General features: G+C 35.6%; 1 long non-coding RNA gene across 2 annotated transcripts; it reads right to left on the bottom strand.

Moving 5' to 3' along the window:
* On the bottom strand, nt 1-27,279 carry LOC309863466. 2 transcript variants are annotated; one of them, XR_014311059.1, is made up of 3 exons: nt 27,135-27,279; nt 26,404-26,503; nt 1-230 (listed from the first exon to the last, which is right to left on the bottom strand). It is a non-coding gene; the product is annotated as an uncharacterized lncRNA (long non-coding RNA). The 2 variants fall into 2 exon arrangements; XR_014311060.1 differs by having other exon boundaries at nt 26,404-26,523; nt 27,135-27,224.

Raw genomic sequence — 27,279 nt, 5'->3', positions numbered from 1 at the left:
TAAGGAGAAACTCAAAGTAATTTTACTTTATATATATTTTACATATAGATGAACATTTTCATAAAAGACATCATGTTTCTCAAACACCATTTTTTCATAGAGCTGTCTGATTCTTCATAGGTAAAACTGGACTTTTGTTTCCAAAAGTAATCCACCATCATACATGAGAGTTAATACATAAGGTAATTTCTTCCCTTTGACATAGGAGCAAAAAAGCCTTCACTGTGTACCTGCAAAAAACAAAAACAAAAAACTTTAGTGGTGGGTACCTGAGTAGCTCAGTCAGTTAAGCATATGACTTCAGCTTGATTTATGGTCACAGGGTCCTATGATCAAGCCCTGCACTAGGCTCCTCACTTAGTGGGGAGTCTGCTTGTCTCTCTCTATATATCTCTCTATCTTTGCCCCTCCTCCTGTTCATACTTTGTCTGTCCGTCTGTCTCTCTCTCAAATGAATAAATAAAAATCTTGAAAAGAAAACTTCAGTAGGCTATAAATAATTTATGAGCAATGACATGCAGATATAAAATCACATAGCAATTATCTCAACAAATGGCATTCTCTTTTCATTCCCTATTCTACAGATGATCCAATTTGGATCCCAAGAGGGACTTGCAATGCTAGCCTGCTGCTTAATGGTTTCCTGAACTCCAGTTCTCCACTTTTTCTGTGAAGTCGGCATTTATTTGGTTTTTATAAAGGTTTGTAAAAAGAAAAAAAAATGGAAATCACCTTTTGAAATAGTTAAGTTGGGCTTTGGAATAAATAAGGAATTTTTATGTATCTGTCTTCTTGTTATCAAACAAGGGTGACACCAGGAGTCACTGCTAATGACTTTAAAATTGTACTATATTTTGGCTAATTGAATATAATAATAATAATAAAAGAGCTTTCAAGCTATAAAAAAAATTTGTAGGATGGGACATTTGTTTTGTCCTTCAATAAATATTACTTGGATGCCTCCTGTACAGAAGACACTGTTAGACAACACTATGATTCTAGCAATGAGTTTAAAAAAAAAAAAGATTAATAATGTTTCCTTACTTCATGGAGTTCACAACTTGAAATAAGTAATACAGTTTTTTCAATCTAGAACTTCTTTTTTCATCTATGGAATATACATAAAGCACTATTCTTGTTGATCTTTTGTGTAAATAAAATTTTAGTAAAATGATATGTTTGTCTTGAAAACAATAGTCAGTACAGAAACGTGCAAAGAAAAAGCATACACAGACACACACAAAAAAAACCACTCAAAATCCTAGGATCTACAACAGAGAATACTTGATGAATGTCATTCCATATGGATATATATACAGAAATTAAAAAAAATATATTTTATTTATTTGACATAGAGAAATCACAAGTAGGCAGAGAAGCAGGCAGAGAGAGGGGAGAAAGCAGGTTCCTTGCGGAGCAGAGAGCCCGATGCGGGGCTTGATCCCAGGACCCTGGGACCACGACCCGAGCCGAAGGCAGAGGCTTCAACCCACCGAGCCACCCAGGTGCCCCCAGAAATGTTTTTTATAAAAATGAAAAGAAGATATACTTACATTTGTTTTTATTTTTTAAAAAAACTTTAATAAATTTTTCTCGAAATGCAGCAGATAAATAGAATTGTCTAAAGATACAGATTAATGAATTTTTGAAGTGTAGACATAAAAGCACCATATAAATCAAGAAATAAAACCCCAGGTATCCTATGACTTTTAACATATCAGTTTTTTCTTACTAATTTTAAACTAAAGATAACTGGAATAATATAGTGTGCAAGCACTCCTCTGTGCCTGACTTACTCATTCAACATTATGCTTGTGATATTCTTCCCTACTACTGCATGTAGCAAAATACTTTGTTCATTATCCCTTCTGTATAGTATTTTATTTAATGTGTATACAATTGTTTCTTTGGGTTGTTTTCATTTTGACGTTACTACAAATAAAGCTGCCATAAACATTTTCATTCATATTTTAGTAAACCCATATTTCTGCTAGAGATATATCTGGTCATCTATCTTTGAATCTACCTATATAGTAATATCTATATCCATATTCAAATCCATATACAAATCTATGTATGCCTATATGTAAACATATTTTGCTGGGGAGTAAATAAGATTATGTTCGTTTTTAGAAGATAATGTCAACAACTTTAGAAACAAGTTGTAAAATAAACAATTCTACCAAAGAGGTAGAGGTTCTGTTGCTCCATATTCTAATGAAACTTTTCTGTTGCTAGTCCCCGGGATGACTATAGTTCCCAGATAACGGGAATGTTTAGAAAAGCTTAAGATTGCTACTCTCACGTGTGCATTTTTGGTAGTCATTGTTACTGGAAAAAAATGTTTGTTACAGGTTTTACAAGTTAATAGGTTTCACTGGCTTCTCTTATATGCATGCTTCTTATACTTGTCCACAACCCTGAAAGGTCAAGGAGAGAGAAATGAATGTGAGTGCACACTACATCCCTCAGTAATCCCAGTCATGAGTATCACTAAGATAGCCTTCTACACACTTACACTGAAATGTTTTGCTGAAGCCTTTATCTTGACACCTTATGAAAATGGTAAAACTATAATCATACTCAAGTGAAACAAAATGAGATTTTTTTTCTACATGTTTATTTGCACAGAACTTCAAAGGACAATCATAGATTTCAGTGTCTAGTTCAAACACAATGAGAAATAACTGTTAAATCTTAACTGATGTAGTTGAATTATCCTTAGGTTGACAGGGTCTTCATCCTCTTCTTAAATTAGGTTCAGATTCCTCTCATTGGTCTGCAAATTTTTGCCTCTTCATTCTGGTTCTTTGATACTAGAGTGACAAGACACCTAACACCTAGTTGTCTGATCCAGTCTACACCCCCATGGTTTATTAATAACTCTGCCTTTCATTCTTAAAATTTTCCTTTTTTGGAAATGATTATGTGATACTTATACTAACAGACACATGCACAGATAGATGCTCAATGCCACTCATCATTAGGGAAATACAGATCAAAATTGCAATAAGATATCACCTCACACTGGTCAGAATGCCTAAAATTAGCAACACAGGAAACAACAATTGTTGGTAAAGATGTAGAGAAAGAGGCACCCTCCTATACTGTTGGTTGGAATTCAAACTGGTGAAGCCACTCTGGAAAACAGTACGGAAGTTCCTCAGAAAGTTAAAACTAGAACTACTCCATGATGCAGCAATGGCACTACTGGGTATTTATCCAAAGAATACAAAAATATTGACCCAAAGGGACACATGCACGCTGATGATGTTTATAGCACCATTATCTATAGTAGCTAAATTATGGAAAGAATCCAAATATCCATCAATTGATGACTGGATAAAGATGATGTGGCATTGGGACGCCTGGGTGGCTCAGTTGGTTGAGCGGCTGCCTTTGGCTCAGGTTGTGATCCCGGTGTCCTGGGATCGAGTCCCACATCGGGCTCCTTGCTTGGCGGGGAGCCTGCTTCTCCCTCTGCCTCTGTCTGCCACTCTGTCTGCCTGTGCTTGCTCTCGCTTCTCTCTCTATGACAAATAAATAAATAAAATCTTAAAAAAAAAAGATGATGTGGCATATATAAACATATATGTATATACATACATAGGCAAATACATATGATGGGGCATATATGCATGCCATGGAATATTGCTTAGCCATAAAGAGGAATAAAATCTTCCTATTTGCAATAACATAGATGGAGCTAGAGAGTATTATGCTAAGCAGAATAAGTCTTTCAGAGAAAGACAGAGAAAGAGAAATACCATATGACATTCATTCATACTTGGAATTTAAGGAATGAATCAGATGAACAAGGAAGGGAGAGAGACAAGCAAATCCTAAAATAGACTCTTAACTACAGAGAACAAAGTAAGGGTTGCTAGATGGAAGGTGAGTGGGGGAATGGGTTAAATGGGTGATGAATACTAAGAATATTAAGAAGGCATTTCCTATGATGAGTGTCAGGTGTTGTATGTATGTGATGAATCACAAAATTTTGCTACTGAAACTAAGATTATGCTATATGTTAAGTAACTTGAATTTAAATAAAAACTAACAAAATCTTAATAGAAGCGATAATAACAACAACAACAAATGATGTTTCCTGTTTTCTCAGTTTATCCCAGGAATGATACCCTGATGTTGCCTCTGTAACCTGGATTCTAAGCATCTGTTTTCTGTTTTGAAAGTTAGGGTTCTTTATCCTGGGAGCTATGCCATCCCTGAGAAATTAGAGTTTAGCATGCCCTGGTGACAAGAGGAGAAGTTTAAACTATTTCCAACTTGATTCAATGAATCATAACCACTGTGAACAGAAATGGTGACAATATTCAGATGTGATGATAAGGCACACACTTTTCTCAATTTGGTAATGTCATTCTTGCATTTTCTTATTCATCCTTCAAAGCCCATCACATATATCACATCCTCTGACCCTTCTTTAGAACCTCCATGGAGGAAAAATCACACGCTCCATCTACTGACCAAAAGCTTTTCACTCTTATCTCTTAATAATATGCTCCATCTTATTCTGCGCTTTTGTAAATATGACTGTTTTCTCAAGTTAAACTATAAGAAATGTAAGGGTATCTTTCTTCCTTCATCTATGAATTTCTAATTCCAAACAAAAGTGGAATTCTCAACAAATTCTTCTTACCATTTGAGTGAATGAATACATTCAGTTCAACATAGCCAACATATATCAAGATCAATTCAGGTAATTTAAAATTTTTTATTTTGTGGTTATAAAATCTTAGGAGCCATAATAATACATGAATCCCAATTCATTTCTGGTGAAATAAGACTTGTATGAACTTGCCTTGGGCCTGGGCACAGTACAATTACTGGAAATAACCTCATATTTTTACACGGTCCTCCCTGTCTATAAATGGTTTTCCTCCCTTCCCTTCTTTCACATTCCAAATAGGAAATAGTGCATAATAAAGCCAACTCATAGATCATCCCCTCTTCTACACTCACTCTCTAATGCATCCCCTAAAAATGTTTTTATATTAATTTCATCATTTTACCCTGGGGCGGGAGTGGGGGGTAGAAAAAACTACGATAATCATCAAGTGTCAGAAAGCACAAGAGTATAGAGGAATCTCTGGCAACAAATACTTTCCAAAAACAGCTCAATTCTGAACATGGTTCAGTTTAGCTTGCCAGTGAACTGGAGTAATCTAACCCAAAAACTATTATCCAGTTAACCTGTAACATTGTTAAACCATTACATGCAATACAGACATTCATTTTTCCTTAACATCATAATCTACCTAAGTACAATATCCAATCAGTAGTACCAATACCTATATATTAATCTTTTTCAGACTTAGCTTCCATCAGTAAATGCAAACCAAACCTCCCAAAAGGAGTTCTATGAACAGTCTGTGATCTGTAAGGCATTGTTAGAACTAGTTGGTAGAGGTGGGAGATGGAAAAAGTGGTCTTTGGATTTGAAGAAAAGAGACATCATTGTGTTTTCTCCTAATTGCAATCTCCTTTTGTATATCTGGATTTGTTTGTACTTCATCCATCCATCATTCATTCAACATCTATTTGAGGAAAACTTACTCTATTCTATGTATTAGACTAAGCAATAAGGAATAACAAGGCTGAATAAGACATAAAGTTAGCCTTCAGTGAATTTACAATTTTCAAAGGATAGACTCAGATACAAAAAATTATTTTTTGAAGATTTATTTATTTTAGAATAAATAGAAAGCAGCAGAAGAAAGAATACCAAATAGACTCCAAACTAAGTATCTAGTCCAACACGGGGCTCAGTGTCTGCACTGGACAAAACCCCTGATCCTAAGATCATGATCTGAGTCTAAATCAAGAGTCAGACACTTAATTGATAGAGCCACATAGATGTCCATAAAAATTATTTTAATACATTATGGTACACATCATAATAGAGCTAAGTGTTGAGTACCCTGGAGCTACAAATAACTGAGGTAACCTCTATTTGAGTCCAACAGAAAAGGCTTGGCATAATAAGTTTTTGGGTTAGGTCTTTTTCTTTTTTAAGATTTTATTTATTTATCTGACAGATATCCCAATCAGGCAGAGAGGCAGGCAGAGAGAGAGGAAGGGAAGCAGGCTCCCTGTTGAGCAGAGAGCCTGATACGGGGCTTGATCCCAGGACCCCGGGATCATGACCTGAGCTGAAGGCATAGGCTCTAACCCATTGAGCCACCCAGGCACCCCTTGGGTTAGGTCTTTAAGAATGAGTGGAAATTTACTAGGTAGACAAACCAAGAAACGAAGTACCAGGCACAAGGAACCATATCATTAAGACACAGGAGCATATAATACAATGATACATTCTAGAAATATAAGTAGTTCAGTATAGCCATAATTAAGGATGCATATAAGAAATAAAAGAAAATTTAGGTTGAAAAGTTAGGTTTCCATCATTGCACATATGCCATGCTAAATAAAAACCCACTTTATGCTGCAGTTATTGAGACTAGTTTAATCGAGGAGAGCTATGAACAGATTACATATATGCTAATGTGCTTCCATATTTTCTTTTAAGTTATCATCCTTCTCTTTACTCCTCTAGGAAACATAATAAATTTGGAACATGTCATCAAAAGGCTTACTGTTACCATAGTAGGGAACCAGGACTGTGGTGAGTAAATAGCCTTTCCAAGCCCTACACATTAGAGCAGATGTAATCAGTAATTTAGTTCAATCTCTATCTAGCTCTGACTTGGAAAACTTGGAAAGTAGTAAATGTCTAATTGGATGAGATAAATTCCTCATTAGAGAATACTGCCTGAAAGAAATAGCATAGGAACAATAAAGCCCAGGACCAGAAGTCAGAAAATGAGAATTCCGGGTCCAGTTCTAAAGATTTCTACTTTTCTTTTACAAAATGAGAGAGTGATCCACTCAAGTTCTGGTGTTTATTGCCTCTCTATCTAAAAGATAAAACAATTTTATCTTTTCTAGATGTTTTGATAGTGGATAGATGAAAGACAGCACAAGCAGCAGGCTCTCAAGAGTTAGGAATAAATGCCAGATACCCGATCAGGGACTGAGTCCTCAAGGTGGTCATGTGGACGTGTGTACACAAAATATTGGAAAAAAATGTTAACTTTTCTACAATTCATGAAGGTCTGCCTTACATTAAGGATTAAAATTTTAACTAAAAAAACAGAGAATCACATACTTAAAAATTAGGAATGGTAGAGTGAGCTTTCAAGATGAAGGGGAATCTCAGAAATTTGACAGTACAAGCTTCTCAATGGACAAGGAGGGAAGTTAGAGGAGGGAAGGACTTTCCTGAGGTCACATAGTTGATAGGACAGATCCAAGACTAGAACCAAGGTCTGTAGACTCACAATCCAGCAATTATATATTCACCTTTATTTTTTTTTCATAAATAGCAAAGAAGAAATATCAAGGATAATTTTTCCTGCTCTTCAGAATATCAACCCAACAGCAGTGGAACACATTATTTAAGGCAAAGGTAAGAAAGTCTATGGGAAAGAAAAGAAGATGATTAGAGAGAAGTGACCTGTTTCAAGACTTGCTGCTACACAAAGTTCTTTATGTGTACCCTTTAAGAAGTCAACACCCAGGAGGAGAGGGAAGTAATATATGTATGCATGACTTCCTTCCTTCACTTTCAAAATAATTTTTTAACAGTTAACTACTTATGGGACAGTGCAGATAAATTCATAATCTCCAGTCCTCTGGTAAAGAAACAAAGACAGGTGGAAGTTAAATAACTTAATATACTATTTTCATACTTTGCCAGAACAAAGTAACACAAACTAAGTGGCGTAAAACAATGTCTTACAATTCTAATGGCTAGAGTTAGAAGTCGAAATATCTGCAGGAGTTCCGGGAGAGAACTGCTCTATGCTCCTCTAGTTTCCAGTATTTGCCAGCAACTCTTAGCAACCTCTGGCTTGTAGAAGCATCATTACTATAGCATGTCCATCTTCTCTCTGTGTGTCTACACATCATTTTCTCTCTCTGCATATCTCTGTCCAAATTTCGCCTTTTTATAAAGACGCCTGTCGTATTGGATTAAGATCCACACTAATAACCTCATTTTAACTCAATTACCTAAAGACCCTATTTCCAAAAAGTTCACATTCTGATGTCCTCTTCTGTGGGAAAAAATTCAATCCATAATACTTACCTAAGGATATGAAGTTACCAAGTATTAGACCAACAACCTGATTCAATTCATCTCACCTGAGCAGATGCTTGAAAATTGTTAACATTTGGGTTGTTAATGATCATTATTAACAAGCTACATTGGAGTTGGAAGGGATGGGGCTGGCACAGATACTTTGGTCAGTTGCTCTCACTCATTCCAAATCACCAGACCCCAATGACTCTCCTTATACTTCTCATGTTTAATAAACTAAAGGCAGATATATGATGCTTTCTCTCCATGTTTATGTCTATAGAGAGTGTTCTGGGTTCTTTGAATGAAACTCACCCTAAAAATTGGATAAATAGATAAAAACATAATTACAGGATGACCAAGGGCCCTACTCAAGGTATTTGGTGACACCCAAGGATGTGCTCAAAATCAAATATGTCCTATGGAATACCAGGATGGTAGTATGGCATGGGGGTTAAAATTGACCTTCAAGATGGAGTGCCTGGGTGTATATACCTACTAGGTCATATATTGGTTATGTAAACTTAGGCAGTTAGTTAATCTAAGTGCTTTGGTTTTCTCATCTGTAAAATATTGGTTAACTGTAATACCCAATGTAAATGACTGTGAGAATTAAGTAAGAATATTCATTAAAAAGCATATACTGCCAGATGCATGAAAAACACTTGATAATTTTTAACTCTTACTATTATTTTAAGGGTGAAAAGACAAAATGTAAAATGTTTATGCTTTTTCATCTTGTTTCTATTTGCCTCCATCTTTATCAAAGACAACACAACACACACATATACACACACACAATCTTGTATATAACCCCTTCCTGTTCTAGCTACTAAGCTCCTGCCTCATGAATTTTGCATCTGTTTATTCCCTTGACTAGAATACCCTTCCTGCAAATAAATTTGTAGTTAATCTCTATACTTCTTTTAGGATTCTGATTAAATGCCACAACTTGAGAGAAGTCTTCCGTGATAAGTCATCTGAAAAGGCAACCCAATCACTTTCTATCCTCTGACATTGCTTCATTTTTTTCCATCACTTTTGGCTACATGACATATTATACATTCATTTGTGGTTGAATATCATTCTCATAATGTCAAGAACTGCTAGTTGCCAACCAGTAGCTATTCTCTCCTTCTTCTTCCAATTATCTAATTAATCAGCACAGCAGTACTTTTAAATAGAAGACTCAATTTCTCAGTACATTTTGCTGCTAATAGGGCCCTGACCTGGCTAATGAGATGTAAGCAAAAATCTGGGGTTGGACTCTCAGGAAAGCTATTCAAGGGAGAACTGGGTCTCCCTTTTTGTCTTTCTACCCCTTTTCCATCCCTAAAATAGGCACATGATAGCTGGAGCTCCAACAGCACTCAGTGACTATGAGGTGACTTTGAGAATGGAAGCCTTATGCTACAATGGAGAAGCAGATGGTATAAAATAACCATGTAAGAGAGCTCTGGTCTACCTAAATCATGATTGTTTTTATACTAATTAACAAGTCCTTGTGGATTTAGTCAAGCCTCTGCTATGAGCAACTGAACACAAATTCCTCAATAATTCCTTCCTCTCTTGAAATGTAGAGTCCAAGAAGCCTGCATCTTATTTCTCTTTTCAATGTTGTGACTATTAATGCCCCAAACAGTGCTTGGCACATTGTATATAATCAATAAACATTTATTAAATAAAACAAAAAATAAATTAATATCTACTATATCTATATGAATTAATAAGGATGTAAAGAATGCAAGTAAAGAAGGCTTTATATGTAGTTTTAAATATTTGCCATGATTACTTTAATTCAGTGTGTTTCCATTGCCTCCTTTATTAATTTTACTGTATTTATTGAATATAGTTGTGTTCTAGGCATGTTTTAGTTATTGTAATTGAATTACTTTTGTCTTAGTATCAGCATTTTATAACCTGAATTAAATTGATGAGCTTTTTTTTTTTATAAAGATTTTATTTATTTATTTGACAGAGAGAGATCACAAGTAGGCAGAGAGGCAGGCAGAGAGAGAGAGAGGGGAAAGCAGACTCGCTGCTGAGCAGAGAGCTCACTATGGGGCTCAATCCCAGGACTCTGGGATCATGACCTGACTCCAAGGCAGAGGCTTAACCCACTGAGCCACCCAGGCGCCCCTGATGAGCATTTTTTAATACCACCTATGAATCTGACATGAGGCTAGGAGTTTTAAGTACGTAGTTGAAAAATTTTTTTGTTTATAAATTCAGGTGAACTAGGAGCACCTGGGTGGTTCAGTGGGTTGAGCCTCTGCCTTTGGCTTAGGTCATGATCCCAGAGTCCTGGGATTGAGCCCTGCATCAATCTCAGCTCTCTGATCAGCAGGGAGCCTCTGCCTCCCCCTCTCTCTCTGCCTGCCTCTCTGCTTACTTGTATCTCTCTCTGTCAAATAAATAAATAAAATATTTTTAAAACATAAAATAAAATAAATTCAGGTAAACTAGAAATTATGTATTTCTTTTTTTTCTCTAACTCAATTTAAAAATGATCTGAGTCTAGCATGTGTAACTGACTAAAATCTCCAAGACAGTTATAACTGGAATTCCCTTTCACCATGAGACGGGCTAAGATTTCAGGTTCTTATGCATAGCTAAAAAATCTTGTAGTTCTTTCTGCTTAAAGGTTTTTTGTCCTGAGACACCTGGGTAGCTCAGTAGATTGGACATCTGACTTGATTTTGGCTCAGGTAATCTCATGGGTACTGAAATCAAGCCTCATATCAGCTCCATGCTTGGTAGGGAGTCTGCTTGAAATTCTATACCGCTGCCATTACTCCCCCCAAAATAAATAAATATTTTTTTAAAAGGTCTTTTGTCCATCTTTGTTTCTGTTATGACACCCTTGTTCCATAGCTCATGATTCTTTATGGTTTAGCAAACCACAGTTATCACAATCTTTGAAAAGGCACAGGTCTTTAGATCTGGTGAACTATGTACGGGTACTGCTATATCCTGCTGGGGTATTTCCAACTAACCTCTTCCATTTCCCAACCCCTGGGAATCTCTCCTTCTGCATTTCTCTGGTCCACATACTGTTACCTTTCCTATCTCCAGGATACAAGACTTATTTCATCTTCAGAGCGCTTAGGATTTTTTTTTTTTTTTTCAAAAGGGAAGAAGCACCATTGATTTCAAACAGCTTTAGCTTTCTACCTGTAAATATTACAGACGCAAAGACTTAAAAAGAAAGGGCCTGCATGAAAGAAAAGAAGGGACTAATACAGAGAAGAAAGTAGAAATAAATATCTCAAAATGAATTTGTACCACATAAAGATCATTTCAAATTCTTCCATTGACCTTGCAAGGTGGAATTGTTCTTCTCACTATGCAGATTAAAAAGAAATCAAAGATCGTAAATTCTCACAAATGAGAATATGGTTGAGCATGGATTTCAACACAAGCATTCCTATATTTAGAAATCCTGCTCTTCTTTTTACAAGGAGTTTTCAGTTTATATTCTGTAGTGTCATAGAGGTCCATGAGATTTTTCAAGGAATACCAAGGTTCTAAGGAAAATTTTGAATGAACATAGTTCCTTGGTAGCCACCCTCTCTAATCAAAAAATTGATTAGCAGTTGCCCCCAAAATTAAGGAAGACAATACATCCCTATTGATTAAGACAATGCTTTAGCATTTTTAGTGATTTTCTTTACATTTGCCTGTGTAGCTGTATCATTTGTGTACAAATATCACAGAGAGTTCAAATTTCTTCAGCAGTCTATTTCAGTACTGTGCAAGGAATATTTGAGTAATTGTTTTTTAATATGACAGTGCCAATGTTTAAAGTTAATTTACTTTTATTTCAAAATTTGAGTTGGTTTAAAACAAAAAACAAATAAAAATGAACAGGTTTAAAGTCACTCATATATTAAATGTTCTCTAACTCATGATTTTTATGGTTTCTGTTTTTTAATCTGCTTTTTTTTTTTTTTTGATTAAGAAAGAGATGCAGACATTGTGTCTGGGCCCGGAAATTCAACATCACACATAGGAGCATGCACTCCTATAAACTTCGCTTGTGTGTGTCTTTAACCTTATAAATCCTAATTGAAAATATGTTGATACCCAGTACTTGGATTCCAGGCTCACAGTATGAAAAAAGTTCTATTCCAGTCCTTTTAGTAGCTTGGGCTTTTAGAGCTAGCTGTACTGTCAGAAGAAATTGAAACACTAACTCCATATTGTTCTCTTCCATCATGGTTATAAAATCATGAAATATGATACTCTTGGAAGATAAAGATGTACTGAAGAACATTTCCATTGTGTTAGCAATTTTAAAATCTTATGAAAAGAAAAGATTTCCCATAGGAAAAAAATGATCCTTCTAATTTTAGAGGAAGAGAAGTGGATGAGTTGACTACTCATGTAGGAAAATCTTCTCAGATAGTAATGTAGTCTCAAATCAGAAAATATGAAACGGTGGCATTGAGCAAACAGATCTGATCTTCCTTTTCCTTGCTTCTCAAATACACTGTGCTCTGGGCTTTGAAGTACTGGTGGTTTTCTGATATATCCCCATGAATTATTTTTGGCCTGTATTCAGAGTAAAATTGATAAGATCTATATTCTTTCTATTCCCCTCCCCTTTCCCCTCTAAAATTAGGCTTATACATTAAAAAAGGTTTGACTTTTATTTGTTTGTTTATTTATTTACATAATTAAATACCAAAGATGATAAAATCTACAAGACCTTTTTTTTTTTTTAATAGGATCTGGAAATACTAATGCAAAGGCTGATGGGTTGACCAGTATACACTATACAATATAGCCTCAGAGCCTAAATTCAAACTCAGAATCTCTCAGAAATACAGTACATTTAATGAAAACTTCATAATTTTTAATATTCATACAAGAATGACTACATAAATGAATTAATATACAGTGTTCAGTCAATAGGTCAACCTGAAAAGATTCTTCTGAAAGACTATCTTGTTATTCCAATCAAAATTCTGTAAGGATGAAATAAATGGAATTAAATAAAAGCTCCAATATTTTCAAAACTTAAAAAATGTATTAAAAGTATTTTCCAATTAGTCCCTAACATTGATCCTTCTCAGATAAGGTAAACATGTTTTGGGGATCTCCACTCCCTTATTCTCTTATGCAAAGATCAATGTTAAAATCTTTAGGCAGATTCTGCTTCATCTTTGAGAACACTGTAACCACAAAGAATAGGACAATGATAAATTCTTTCTTTGAACCATACAGTGAGCAAAAGAAAAGTTGAGAGTACAACATTAAGGAAATTAATTTCTTTAGATATCTCCTCTTTATGAAGTAAATAAAACCAGTTATAGTCAAGGTGGAAGGTGTTTAGAAAAACAGTTTCAGCAATTGAGAAGAGAGAGAGTGGGAAGTATGAAGATGCATCACCATTTCAGCTTTGTTTCATTGACTCTGCTTATCTGTAATATTTTACTCCTGAATATACTATTACTTTTAAAAAAGAGTACTTTCTTAAGTGTCTACTAGTTACAGTTGCCCCCCCAGGAAAGAGAAATTATTATTGAGTTCTACCTTTGTATTTGCACTGTATGGGAAGTTTTATTTAATATATTAGAACTCTAGCTCAGAAGGTTTAAATATAAGAGAAAATTATTTGGGTCTTAAAACCACATGTTCACATTTTTGCTTCATTCTGGCATAATATCTTTAGAAATCTTTATCTCTCAGCTCTACTTTTCCCTGTTCTGACCTTGTTTTAAGACATTATCCTATTCTAGTAACACCAAGATGATTCAGACTAATATTTTATTATCTGTAACAGAGGTCAGAAAACTACAGCCATGGGCCAAATCTGATCTGACACTTGTTTTTATAAATAAAGTTTATTGGGACACAGCCAAACTTATTGGTTAATGTATTGGCTATGGCTTCTTTTGCACTACAAAGACAGTGAATAGTTCCAATAGAGACCATATGAATCAAAAACCCTTAAATATCTATTATGTGACTCTTTATAATAAAAAATCAAAACAAAATAAAACAAAACTTGCTGACCTGTGAACTATAACAGTACATTATGAATTCTTTCTCATAGTGTCACCACAAAAATCTTAGATTTAATTCTCATTTGGGTTATGTGTCAATCTCTATTATAGACAATAACTAAGGCTTCCATAATAGGCCAGTCTAGAGTCATATGTCCATGGGTAGAGCTGAGATAGAGCCAGCCTTATCTGAAGGAAAGGACCCAGAAGGTATCTTCATCACATGAAGAAAAAGTAGATTGTGACTGGAGTTATATTAGATTGGTAGGGCCATCATAACAATCTCAAGTGACATAAACAATAGAAGTTTATTGTCTCATGGTTCTGGAAGCTAGAACTCCAAAATCAGGGTATAAACAATTTCAGTTCATTTGAAGGGCTGTGAGGTAAGGGTCTGCTCCAGGCTTCTTCAGAAGATGGAGATGGCCATCTCCCCCCTCTGTCTCTTTGCATGGGATTCTCCCTGTGTCCAAATTTCCCTTTTTTATAAAGACACCAATCAGATTAGTGTCTACCTTAATGACCTTATCTTATCTAATTGTATCTACAACAACCTTATTTCCAAATAATGTCAAATTCTGAAATAAAATCAGGACTTCAACATATAAATTTTAAGGAGGACCCAGTTTAACCCATAACACAGGGCTAGCCAAGATTAACTCACCTTTGCAACTCCATTATCTCATTTTATAACATCCATCCAGGACTGGGTCTAATATTATGGCTTTATAATAAAGAATGTAAGAAGTCATTAAAATGTACCTAAAGAGTCAAATTAAATGAGGAATCTTTGGAACACTGAAAAGCTTTGGATTGGTATTCTAAATATTAATTAAAGTAATTATGACTCTCAATATTTACATTGTAGATACTCTAATATGAGGTCACACTACATTAATCACTTAATCTTTATAACAATCACATGATATTTATGTTACTGTTCTTATTTATGGCTAAGGAAAGAAGACTCAGAAAATTTAGGGAAATGAGAGTTAGAGAATTTGGAATCTTACCAAATTACACAACAAGAAGGTGATGAAACCTATCTCATAGGGTTGTCATGAAGATTAAAGGAGCTTACACACCAAAATCCTTACAACAATGCCTGGTAAATAAGCGCTAGATACAGTTGTCATTATAACAAATATTGTGATTTTCAATTTTATTCATATTCTTTCCTCAATGATGTATGATGAAGTTAATAAATTCATGGAGGAAAAGGAGGCATTATTTCAATTAAGATTTTTATGTTGCTGTCTTTAAATGATTTCAATCCCTATCCAAATATATATATAGATAGATAGATATACATACATATATATTTGTTAAATTTAAAAAAATACATAGTGTATATTGCTTCTTTATCTCTACAAATAAGAAAAAGCTATTGACAACATTTATCAGAAATCCTGACTATGTAATAACACAAACATCTGGAACACTCCAGACTTCTTACAGAATGAAACAAGCCACTTTTCACATACTCTTACTAAAAGAACTTAATATCATGAAAGTACAGTAAAAATAAAACTGGAAATGCTGTTTGTCTTTAATAAAAAACAGGTTTCTTTAAAGCTCTTATCGTTAACATCCCTTCAAAAAATTGTAATCTAAACATGTGGTTATAGAGGACAAGAAAAAGTTGACAGTAGTGTTCCTTAAGTAAGATACTTGAAACTGCTAAGAGATAAGAGGCAAATAAGTGAGTGTGTTAAACTGAGATAAATATGTAGGAATTCCTAATCCACTATATACAGGTTGTGAAATTACCAGGATTTATATGCTGCAATGAGAAAAAAAAAATGGTTAAATTGTCCTGTTTAAGGTTTTGACAGATTAGATTGTCTTACATACGTTTCTCCACTTAGTAAGCAGGTCCTGACCAGAATTTACTTAAAAGAGGAGTAGTCTTCTGTTTCAATGGAGAAAAACAAACAAACAAACAAAAATTCCCATCATCTTCAGTGGAGGAAAAAGGCCAAGTGATTAGTACTGGCATTTTAATACCCGTTTTTCTCAAGTGACCGCTTCGATTCTTGGGCAAGATTGAGAGACAGCCTATACCAATACTCCTTTTGTGTCAATGACCAAATGAAATTGATATTCCATTGAATGCATTATTTCATCCAAGGTTCAATTCAGACCCACAGGGTCTGCTTTGTTTAAAGAAAAACCATTTCATGAAGCAATTGTTTAAATGTAAACAACCCTCTGAGCAGATGGCACCTCTCTATAACCCCCACCTTCCTCAGAATCAGCTAAACCGGTTTCATATGCTCACGTACCTATTTTTGTTATTTGAGACAATAATTCAGTTCTAGGTGAAATATGGTTTGTCTACTATATAAAAGGTAAGAGAAGAAAATAATGTCTATGGCCACCAAAGTATGACTGATATTTCCTGGAAATACAAAACCTGTGAAGATGATGCACTTACAGGTCATGAACTACATACCTTTTACAGACTCATGAAGAAAAACACAATTAATGGAATTCTTGTTGCAATATTTCCCTTATGGTAATGGATAGTGTAATGTCCATGATAATAGGTTTAAAATTCACTTTAAATTTTTGTGTTCAGAATGTTACCAAAGAGGATCTGAGGCAGAGAGTAGTCCCCACAATCACAGACTAGGTAATCTCAACCAGTCCTTAAATGATTTGCTAGCCCTCTTTAAAGATTAAAGCCCTCGTTAAATTGAGATATTATTTTTTGTGTCACTTAAGACTTTTTGGAATCTGGCAGAAAGCAAATAACCATGTGCTCAGACATTTGTGAGGTAGACATTCCTATTCACTGTCCCCTCAAAAAACTCTATCCCATAAGAAACAGACAACTTTTGGATTTTCTCCCCAATCTGCTTTACACAAATATTACAGTTCTACAAGCAGTTTTGATCCAAATAACCACTATGTGACTGCTATTCACATAGGCAATACTGAAATTCTGGTTTCCACCCAGCAGAAACATAGTGAAAATTTCTTATTTCAAAATGCATTTGTGATGTTTCCAAGATACAAAACTACAGAAGCCGTGGATATGTTCCCTTGCTCCCTTCAAAGAATCTACCTTAAGGAGAACAGTTGAATGGCAGCTTTCAGCTATGGCCCTTCTGGGTTTACTAGGGCTAATAGCTATGAATGATAAAGAGAGAGAAAGCAAGAATGAGCAGGCAGAGTCTTCAGACTCTGACAGGTTTGATCCTTAGGAAAGGAGATGGGAGGGAAGAACAACTGGGTAGGAAAGAGCCTTGGATTGAAATATAGTTTTGTTTACTTTAGTCACTAGGAGGCCATACTTTCCCTAGGCTACTCGCAATAATGGAACATAGTAGAGCTACTTGTGCCAGTCCATTTATTTCTGAAGTAGAAACACTACAACACTGGGTCAGTGGTTCCCCACCAGATGTCCTAGCGATCATCTCAGAACTGCTTATTCATAATATACAACATTGTACACAACAAAAGTGTACAGTCTGTTCCAGTGTCTCCCCTCAAGGAAGCATCAAGAGATGCTTTATTTATTCATCAATTCATTCAATCAACACATGTTTATTAGAACACTTATATAGGGGGCGCCTGGGTGGCTCAGTGGGTTAAGCCGCTGCCTTCGGCTCAGGTCATGATCTCAGGGTCCTGGGATCGAGCCCGCATTGGGCTCTCTGCTCAGCAGGGAGCCTGCTTCCCTCTCTCTCTCTGCCTGCCTCTCCACCTACTTGTGATTTCTCTCTGTCAAATAAATAAATAAAAATCTTTAAAAAAAAAAAAAAAAAAAAGAAAGAACACTTATATAGGCCAAGCACCAGAGATAGAAGGCTTTGTCAGAATAAAGTGATCTCGGGATGCCTGGGTGGCTCAGTGGGTTAAGCCTCTGCCTTCAGCTCAGGTTATAATCTCAGGGTCCTGGGATCAAGTTCCGCCTCAGGCTCTCTGCTCAGTGGGGAACGTGCTTCCTCCTCTCTCTCTTTGCCTGTCTCTCTGCCTACTTATTATTTCTCTTTCTCTGTGTCAAATAAATAAATAAAATCTAAAAAAAAAAAGAATAACGTGATCTTAGTCATTATAAGTAGTTTGATTCATATAAGTATTATGAGTGTGATAAATGCTATGGGCACTGTCCTGAGTAAAACGTCACATACATATATGCGGGTAAGGAAATTCTGCATATATTGGCAGTTTCATGAACATAACTCTGTTTGAGGTCCTATTTTATCCTCAGTCTGTTTGCTCACATGGTAATTCCATTCCCATAGTAGGACTCCTGCCATTGTTCTTCCATATCAGGATTTCTGCTTTTGATAATTTTTTGATAACTTTTCTATAATCCAGCTTCTCTCAATTTAATAGCTCCTTCCTTCCTTCCTTTCTTCTTTCCTTCTTTCTTCCCTTGGGGTTTAAAGTCCAACCTCTGAAGCACAGACAGGCTCTTTCTGAATTGCTGCATTGCTTTATGAGATTTCCCTTCTTGACTGCCAAAATATTATTTCTCACCTAACTCGTGCCCTTATCCCTATTGCCTGTCCATTCCAATGGTGATTTTATGATGTCAGATTCACACCTCTGAAGCATAAATTTGGGAATGTCCCTTCTTTTTTTTTCTTAATTTAATTTTTTTTTTCAGTGTTCCAAGATTCACTGTTTATGCACCACACCCAGTGCTCCATGCAATACATGCCCTCCTTAATACCCACCACCAGGCTCACCCAACTCCCCACCCCACTCCCGTACAAAACCCTCAGTTTGTTTCTCAGAGTCCACAGTCTCTCATGGTTCATCTCACCCTCCAATTTCCCCCCAAATCCCTTCTCCTCTCCCTCTCCCAATGTCTTCCATGTTATGCCTTATGCTCCACAAAGTAAAACCATAGGATAATTGACTCTCTCTGCTTGACTTATTTCACTCAGCATAATTTCCCTTCTTAACTGAAACATCTTTCCTTTCCCTCATGCTTACTGAAGTAGTTCTATGAAAGCACATGATGCTCTTCACACAACAAATCATTTCAAACTCTGCTGCCACACACTTTCTCTACATTGACTCCATGCCCACAGAAACTTAAGTCTTTGCTTGTCATTGGAGACAATCTTTTTTTTTTTTTTTTTGCCTCAATGTTTTTTCTTACCAAAGGTGTCCTTCTGTCAGCTTTTCTGCTGGTCTCTACCTATGTACCAAAGCCTAAATCAAATGTCCACTCCTCAACAATATATAAGCGAAAGGAGTAATAAGAATGGAAATGAAAGTGGTTAAGTAGGAATGAAAAGTAAAAAAATATAAGGTAAGAATGGTGTTAATGGAGAAGTAACAGGGCCTGGCTCCTTATTTTGAACATGAAGATTAATATTACATATTAATAAAATAAACTACCATTGTTTAGCAATTATCCTGTGTCCAACTGTACAGAATGTATCCCACATGGATAGACTGTTTTACACAAGAATCCTGGTAAAGGGGAGCCTGGGTGGCTCAGTTAGTTGAGCCACTGCCTACAGCTTGGGTCATGATCCTGGAGTTCCTGGACCCAGTCCCTAATCAGGCTCCCTGCTCAGTGGGGGCTCTGCTTCTCCCTCTGACCTTCCCCCTCTTATGCTCACTCTCTCTCATTCTCTCTCTCAAATAAATAAACAAAATCTTAAAAAGAACAGAATCTTGGTAAAGTAGCTGCCTTTGTTATCTCTGTTTACAAATGAGAAAATGGATGCTTATCAATATTAGTAAACTATTCAAAGTCTCCTAGTTTTTAGAATAAAGTTGACATTTAAAAGTATGTGTGTCTAATAACATATATCGTGGTCTCAACCATGAGGAAATTACTTGAACATTTGTAGCCTGAAGGACTTGGTTGTTTTATGAGATGATGTAACAACAAGGATTTCACCTTTGAAATGTTTAATTTTAAAAGTTATAAATAATGTGTAAAAGGAGACATGTACTAGCTAATTGCAAACATGGGAATAAAACCTAGGGAAGAAGTCATTATTATAGATATTGATTTAAGAATCATTTATGTGATGGTAAAAGGTAACGTCCTGTGAGTGGATGCATTACCAGGTGAAAGAACAAGTAGGGAAAATAGAAAAAGCAAAAGATAGTGTTTTGGAAAACTTTGCATGAATGATATAATGAGGAATAAATTGAAAGAGAGAAGCTAGGGGAATTTCAAGACATACCTCAGGGCCAACAGAATCATAATGCTGTAATACAGAAAGTAATATTATGGTTTGCATTTAGGTCTCTTAAAGATCCCTGAAACAGAAGTTATAGCTGATCAATGAGAGCAGAAGCCAAATGCTAAATGCTGTAAGAAAGGTTAAGGGGTGATTCATGTTGATGCTTTTGACTTCATCAAAGGAAGTAGTTCTTGATCTGGGCTACTTATTAGAAAAACTCCTTTTTAAGGGTTATTAAGTATTACTTACTCCTCTAAAAACTGTGTTCCTTATTCTAAGAGATTTCTCAAGTACTGTGATCCATCCCTGTCCTCACAACTACCCTTTATAGTTACTGAGCAAAATAACACAATCTTTTTGAAGAATTGTTCTTTTCCAGTTGAATTATACGGGCTTGAAGATGTAACCAGTTAGTGTCCAAATGACTATTATTTGACTGAAAAATGTTGCCCTACCACTGTATTTTGTTGATTTCAATGTTTGAAGGCCACTGTGATTATATATTACACTATACTACAAAGTCCTTCAGAGTAGGGACAATGTCATCTCAGTACCTATCAACTAGTGCACATCTACAAGTACAAACACACACACAAACATTTGTATCCAGCACCAAATAATGGTTATTGAATAAATTAACAAATGAATCCACAGTAAAATAAATGACTTTCCAAGTGAAAAAAGAGAAATGCATTTGTAGAAACATAAACCTAGAGAAACAGAAATTGTATCCTATATAGTGATACTATGTAGTCAGTACATAGGCTAATGGGATACATAAAATAAGAAAGACTTTCTAAAGCTGAGTTCTCTACTATGACACATACTGTTCCTTATAGTACAGTAAGTATTCAAGTAAGGGTTTTATGGCTGACAAAGATTTGGCAAAGTATAGTCTCTCCTTAGTGGAATATTGATCTAAACAATCTCTATAGTACAGACAGAATATTACATGTTTTTAAAATAATATTTCAATAGATTAAAAATGGAAAATATCTGGATTGATAAATGTTCTTGTCAGTAGTCTCTTCTTTGGATAATAGCTTTTGCAGTTCTCATTTATGATAATGTCTTTCACAAGTGATTATTGAATCATATCAGTCAGAATAAGCTAGGTTAGGCTGTGGTAATAAACCCTAAATCTCAGCAGCCTAAAACAACAAAGGTTTATTTCTCACTCTGATTACATGTCCATTTGGGCTCTGTTCTAACAATTTTTAATAAGAGATCCAGGCTGATCTCTATTATCTGGCAATCACACTTTCCATTACAGACGAAATGGCACATGGATAATCATGCAGCAGCTCTTAAAGGTCTTCACCAAGAAAGGACATGTGTTACTTCCCTTCAAGTTTTTTTGGCCAAAACAAGAATCATTTGATTAGGGAGAAGTTAATATTCTTCTTATTTTATTGTTTTTAACAAATTATAATATAATATAGTCAAGAACTAAGGTTTTTTTAATTCAATTATTCTCCCTAAAACAACACCACCATATATATAATGTGTGTGTGTGTGTGTGTGTGTGTGTGTGTGTGTGTGTGTGTGTTTCATAAACTTTCAAAGTTAGAATGCAGAATTAGCAAATCTAGGACTTTAAATCTAGGGACCAAATATGTCTGCACTGCTTACTAATGCCAGGCTCAGCACAAAGCATACAGGATGAAATACGGGGTGAATAGAACACAGTCCTTCCCTTTGAAGAATACTTGCACTAATGGAAGAGATGGAAAAGTAAATAATTCATAATGAAAGATGTATTTGGTGGTGTGGCAAGACAATTAATTCTGCATGAAAGGGTCAGAAAAGGCTGCATTGATACTGAGGATGTGTTTAAAAGGGCAAATGGGAATTGGCCAAATGAAATATGGCAGATGAGATGAAGCAAGTTGGGTTGGTATTCCTAGCAGAGGGAATAGTAATAAAGAAGTTGGAGAAGCATTAAATGTGTTGCATCCCACAGAGAGAGAAAGCCTTTACTTCTGATTATGAGTGGAGCATCCAAAGGAGGTAGACCATGATGAATGCAAAGGACAACCAAGTTTAAGATGTGAAGATCCTGAAGCATAACATACTCTTTCTTGATCATCTAGCTTTTAGAGTGTTCTGCTGTTGTTCCTCATGAACATCAATTATCTGTATATTCTTTCAGATGTATTAAAGATAATTTAAAGTTTTAATTTAATTTAAATTTAAATCTTTAAAGATAATTTAAAAATTTAAAGATTTTTATAATACATCATAAAAATATCTTAACATTTTCCCATTTCATTTATGATGGCTGACATACAATACTTGGAGATAGTGCCAAATATGTGAAAGATAAAAATAAGCTGTGTTTATACAACACATAAAAATATTTAAAATATAAGCTATTTTCCTTAAACAAAGAGATCTCTATTTTCCTTAAACATAGAGACCACAAAAGTTTGAGAGGAAATATATATGTAAACAATGAATTCAACACTTCAATTTCACTCCATTCAAGTCCAAAGGGAACAGCCTGCCAGGACCAAACTCAATGACCCTGAGTTGCACAAGCAAGTCTTTATGTTATATGGACCTAAAAATCTCCACCAGGAGCTTACAAAGTGGAAACTAACCTGAAACTAAAACCCAACTCCAATTTCTGCACTCCTGAAGTCACCAAATTCCATGTCCTCTGATCACATTCACCAATGAGTAACTAGTGCTATTTTGAGTCTAGTGCTATTTTGGTTGCTAAGGTTACTCTGCCTGGTTCCTCAAATATTAACTACAATCTTTCAAAAGAAACAGTAATGATCACAATATGCTGACAAATTTAACTGCTTCATACTAATAGTCCATTCCACTAAGAAAACCCAGAGTAGGTATAATAAATCTATTAGAATACTGGAAAATTTGACCAGAATACTGGTCAGCAATGGGAACAGATTTTGGAATGGCAATCCCCAGTTTAAAAAGGGTTCTCAAATTATGTTCCAAGTACTTCTCCTAGCAATAGATTTTTCCTTTGAAAATATATACTAAAAAAAAAAAAAATCAAAAAAAGAAGAAAAGGAAATTTTAACACAAATCTAAAACAATGTTACTTTTCATTAACAAGCAGAATTAGAGACACCTGGGTGGCTCAGTCAGTTAAGTGTCTGACTCTTGGTTTCAGCACAGATCACAATCTTGGGGTTCTGCCAGGCTCAGCACTCAGCTTAAAGTCTGCTGGAGATTCTCTCCCTCTCTCTCCCCCTCTACCACTCCTTCTACTCATGCATATTCTCTCCTTCTCTCTCCCTGCCTCTATCTCAAATAAATAAATAAATAAAATCTTTTTTTTTTTAAAGCAGAATTATGGGATGTTATACATATGGTATCCATTTGGATATTTAGGCTCTTTGAAATATCAAGTCTTTAGTAATCAAACATGTCTATATTGAGAAATCAGATATCAAAATACTTTCCACAGGGTCATTCTTACCGCCAGTTATAAGAGTGGTGCAAAGAGAAGTTCTTAAAACTTATAACAGAATATTTATCTTATGAAAAGGAATAATTTAACAGTATCCCTTATACAGCAATTAAATTGCTCTGTATTGAAAAAAATTCTGTCTAAATGGTAGTGGGAATAAATAATTGTCTTGTCTTCTTGTCTACCACAGGTGCTATGTTACTCAGCTCAGGTTGCCATAATCTAGATGGCTCAAATCTATTTTCTCACATGTCTGCGTGTTCAAGGTACAAGCATATCTGGTTTCTGGTGAGAGCTCTCTTCCTGGCTTGTGGACAATCACCTTGAACTTTCCTCTTTGGTATACAGAAAGAGAGAGCTCTGTTTTCTCTTCCTCTTCTTATAAGGACACTAGACTTATCTGATTAAGGCTCCAGCTTTATGACTTCAACTAATCTTAATTACCTCTTTTCTGGCCCTATCTACAAATATGAATACATCAGGGGTTAGGCCTTCAACATATGAATTTGAAGGGGACAGAATTCAGACCATTCAGTACTTAACTAGAAATATTTAAAGCCTCCTACTATATTCATATTCCTTTAGGAAAAAGCTGCACTAAACCTATAGATGTTAATATCAGTTGACAGAAATTCCCACAGAAAAGAAAACTTGAGACACATGAGGAAATGTTACCTCCCTATGTTCCCATTGGGAAGGAGCCCACAGAGATTCCAACAGTTCCACCCGCCATGACTCATAATACTTTGAATGCAATAATATAGGTCTGTCACCAAAATATCCATGCCTCCTTAGTCTAAATTGTCAAACTGTAGCACAGTTTGGGTCTCACATACTTGTCTGAGCAATTGAACTGATGATACTAAACATTAGTCAGATGCATGAGGTATTGTTTTCCACAGCATAGTAAAACTCTACCAAGACAATATAGATAGGGATGAAATTTCAAATCGATAAAATGCAGAGGCCTCTTACAGCAAAGCTAATGAAATGACTAGATGAGTCTTTACAGCTACCTGACTGGAAGTTTGGGAGTTCTAAGAGTCAACCACCAGTCATGTGAATTTTAGTCCTCGGTGGGTGCATTTAAAAAAAAAAAAATATATATATATATATAAACATATATATATATATTTTTTTTTAAATGTCTTTTCAGGGTTCCAGAATTCATTGTTTATGTACCACACCCAGTGCTTCATGCAATGCATGCCCTCCACAATACCCACCACCAGGTTCACCCAACCTCCCACCTCCCTCCCCTCCAAAACCCTCAGTTTGTTTCTCAGAATGCACAATCTCTCATGGTTTGTCTCCCCCTCCAATTTCCCCCAATTAAATTTCCCTTTCCTTCTCCTATCTACCTTCTCCAGTCCTCCTAGTTATTTCTTATGCTTCACTAGTAAATGAAACCATATGATAATTGACTCTCTCTGCTTGACTTATTTCACACAGCATACCCTCCTCCAGTCACAAACATACTGATTCAAAAATTGAGTATTCATCCTTTCTGATGAAGGCATAATATTCCATTGTATATATGGACCATATCTTCTTTAACCATTCATCTGTTGAAGGGCATCTTCACTCTTTCCACAGTTTGGCAATTGTGGACATTGCTGCTATGAACATTGAGGTACAAATGGCCCTTCTTTTCAATACATCTGTATCTTTGGAGTAAATACCCAGTAGTGTAATTGTAGGGTCATAAGGTAGCTCTATTTTTCATTTTTAAAGGAATCACCACACTATTCCAAAGTGGCTGCACCAACTTGCATTCCCACCAATAGTGTTCCCCTTTCTCCACATCCTCTCCAATACATGTTGTTTACTGTCTTGTTAATTTTGGCCATTCTGGCTAGTGTAAGATGGTATCTCAATTTGGTTTTGATTTGAATCTCCCTGATGGCTAATGATGATGAACATTTTTTTCATGTGCCTGTTAACCATTTTTATGTCTTCTTTGGAGAAGTGTCTGTTCATGTCTTCTGCCCATTTTTTTTTTTTATGTGATTATCTGTTTTGTGTGTGTTGAGTTTGAGGAGTTGTTTATAGACCTTGGATATCAGCCCTTTGTCTGTACTATCATTTGTGAATGTCTTCTCCGGTTCTGTGGGCTGCTTCTTTGTTTTGTTGACTGTTTCCTTTGCTATGCAGAAGCTTTTGATCTTGATGAAGTCCTAAAAGTTTGTTTTCACTTTCGTTTCCTTTGTCTTTGGAGACATATCTTAAAAGAATTTGCTGTGGCCAATGTCGAAGAGGCTACTGCCTACGTTCTCCTCTAGGATTCTGATGGATTCCTGCCTCACGTTGATGTCTTTTAGCATTATCACAGTGTTTTACTGCATTTCATCTAAATTAGCCACTAATTACAAAGGGTTTTCAAGGTATGCTTTAAGACTAATCTGTTTAGCATAAGTTCTGTGGAAAAAAATGAAATTCTTTTTTTCCTTCCTGCGAAACCTACAAGATCATCTATTTTTTTAGACTATGCCCTGATCTTATCCAGAATTATAAGGCAAAATGAAGTAGCAACAGTGAAGATACCAATAATGGAAAGGCAAGAAAGACTAGGCTCCAGAGACAGTATCAGGAAGCACAATAGAGTGTTAGCTAAAAGCTTACCTTTCAGGATAGATCTGGTTTCAAATTCTTGTTTTCCCACTTCTTGGTTGAGTCATTTTGAACAAAGCACTCATTTTTCCCCAAGCCCCAGGGTCCTTATCTGAAATCAAATAAAAATACCTACCTCATAGGGTCATCCTGAGGATTAAATACCATAATATTTGTGAAACACTCAATATCATGCCCCAGATATTCTAAGACCCCAAATGGTAGTGATTATTAGTATAAATGCCACTAGAAATGATATGCTGACAAGAGAGAACATTTCCACTCTCTGAAGTGTTTCATGTTCATGGAATATTTGTAAATTAATGATCAAATTCAAGAAGCTTATAAAAGTCTTTAGATAAGTTTCTGCCTAATCTAAAATATTGCTTGCCATTTGTTCAGATGCACTAATTCTATCAGGCTCTATTATCCAAGCTAATTCATTAGAAATGAGATCAGAGTGTTAGATCAAGAATGAGATCAGAGAACTAGTTTCCCCAGCAGTTTACTTAAAATAAATAAGCAAGTCCTCAAATCAATCCCTATTTTCCAGATGAGGGCACAGAGGCTCAGAGAAGTTAAGTGAATTCTTTAAGTTGTTCCAGCTCCTAAGTAGCTATGTTAAAATTAAATGGCTCTTTTACAAAGATTACTACTGAGTATATTTTAGTTTAAAAGTCAGAGATTATGCTGAGTGAAATAAGTCAAGCAGAGAGAGTCAATTATCATATGGTTTCACTTACTTGTGGAGCATGAGGAGTAACATGGAGGACATTGGGAGATGGAGAGTAGAAGTGAGTTGGGGGAAATCTGAGGATGAAACAAACCATGAGAGACTGTGGACTCTGAGAAACAAACTGAGGGTTTTGGAGGAGAGGGGTGTGGGGG

Source organism: Mustela nivalis, assembly GCF_964662115.1.
Source record: "Mustela nivalis genome assembly, chromosome: 4".
NCBI lineage: Eukaryota > Metazoa > Chordata > Mammalia > Carnivora > Mustelidae > Mustela > Mustela nivalis.
This window is presented reverse-complemented; position numbering and strand designations above follow the sequence as displayed.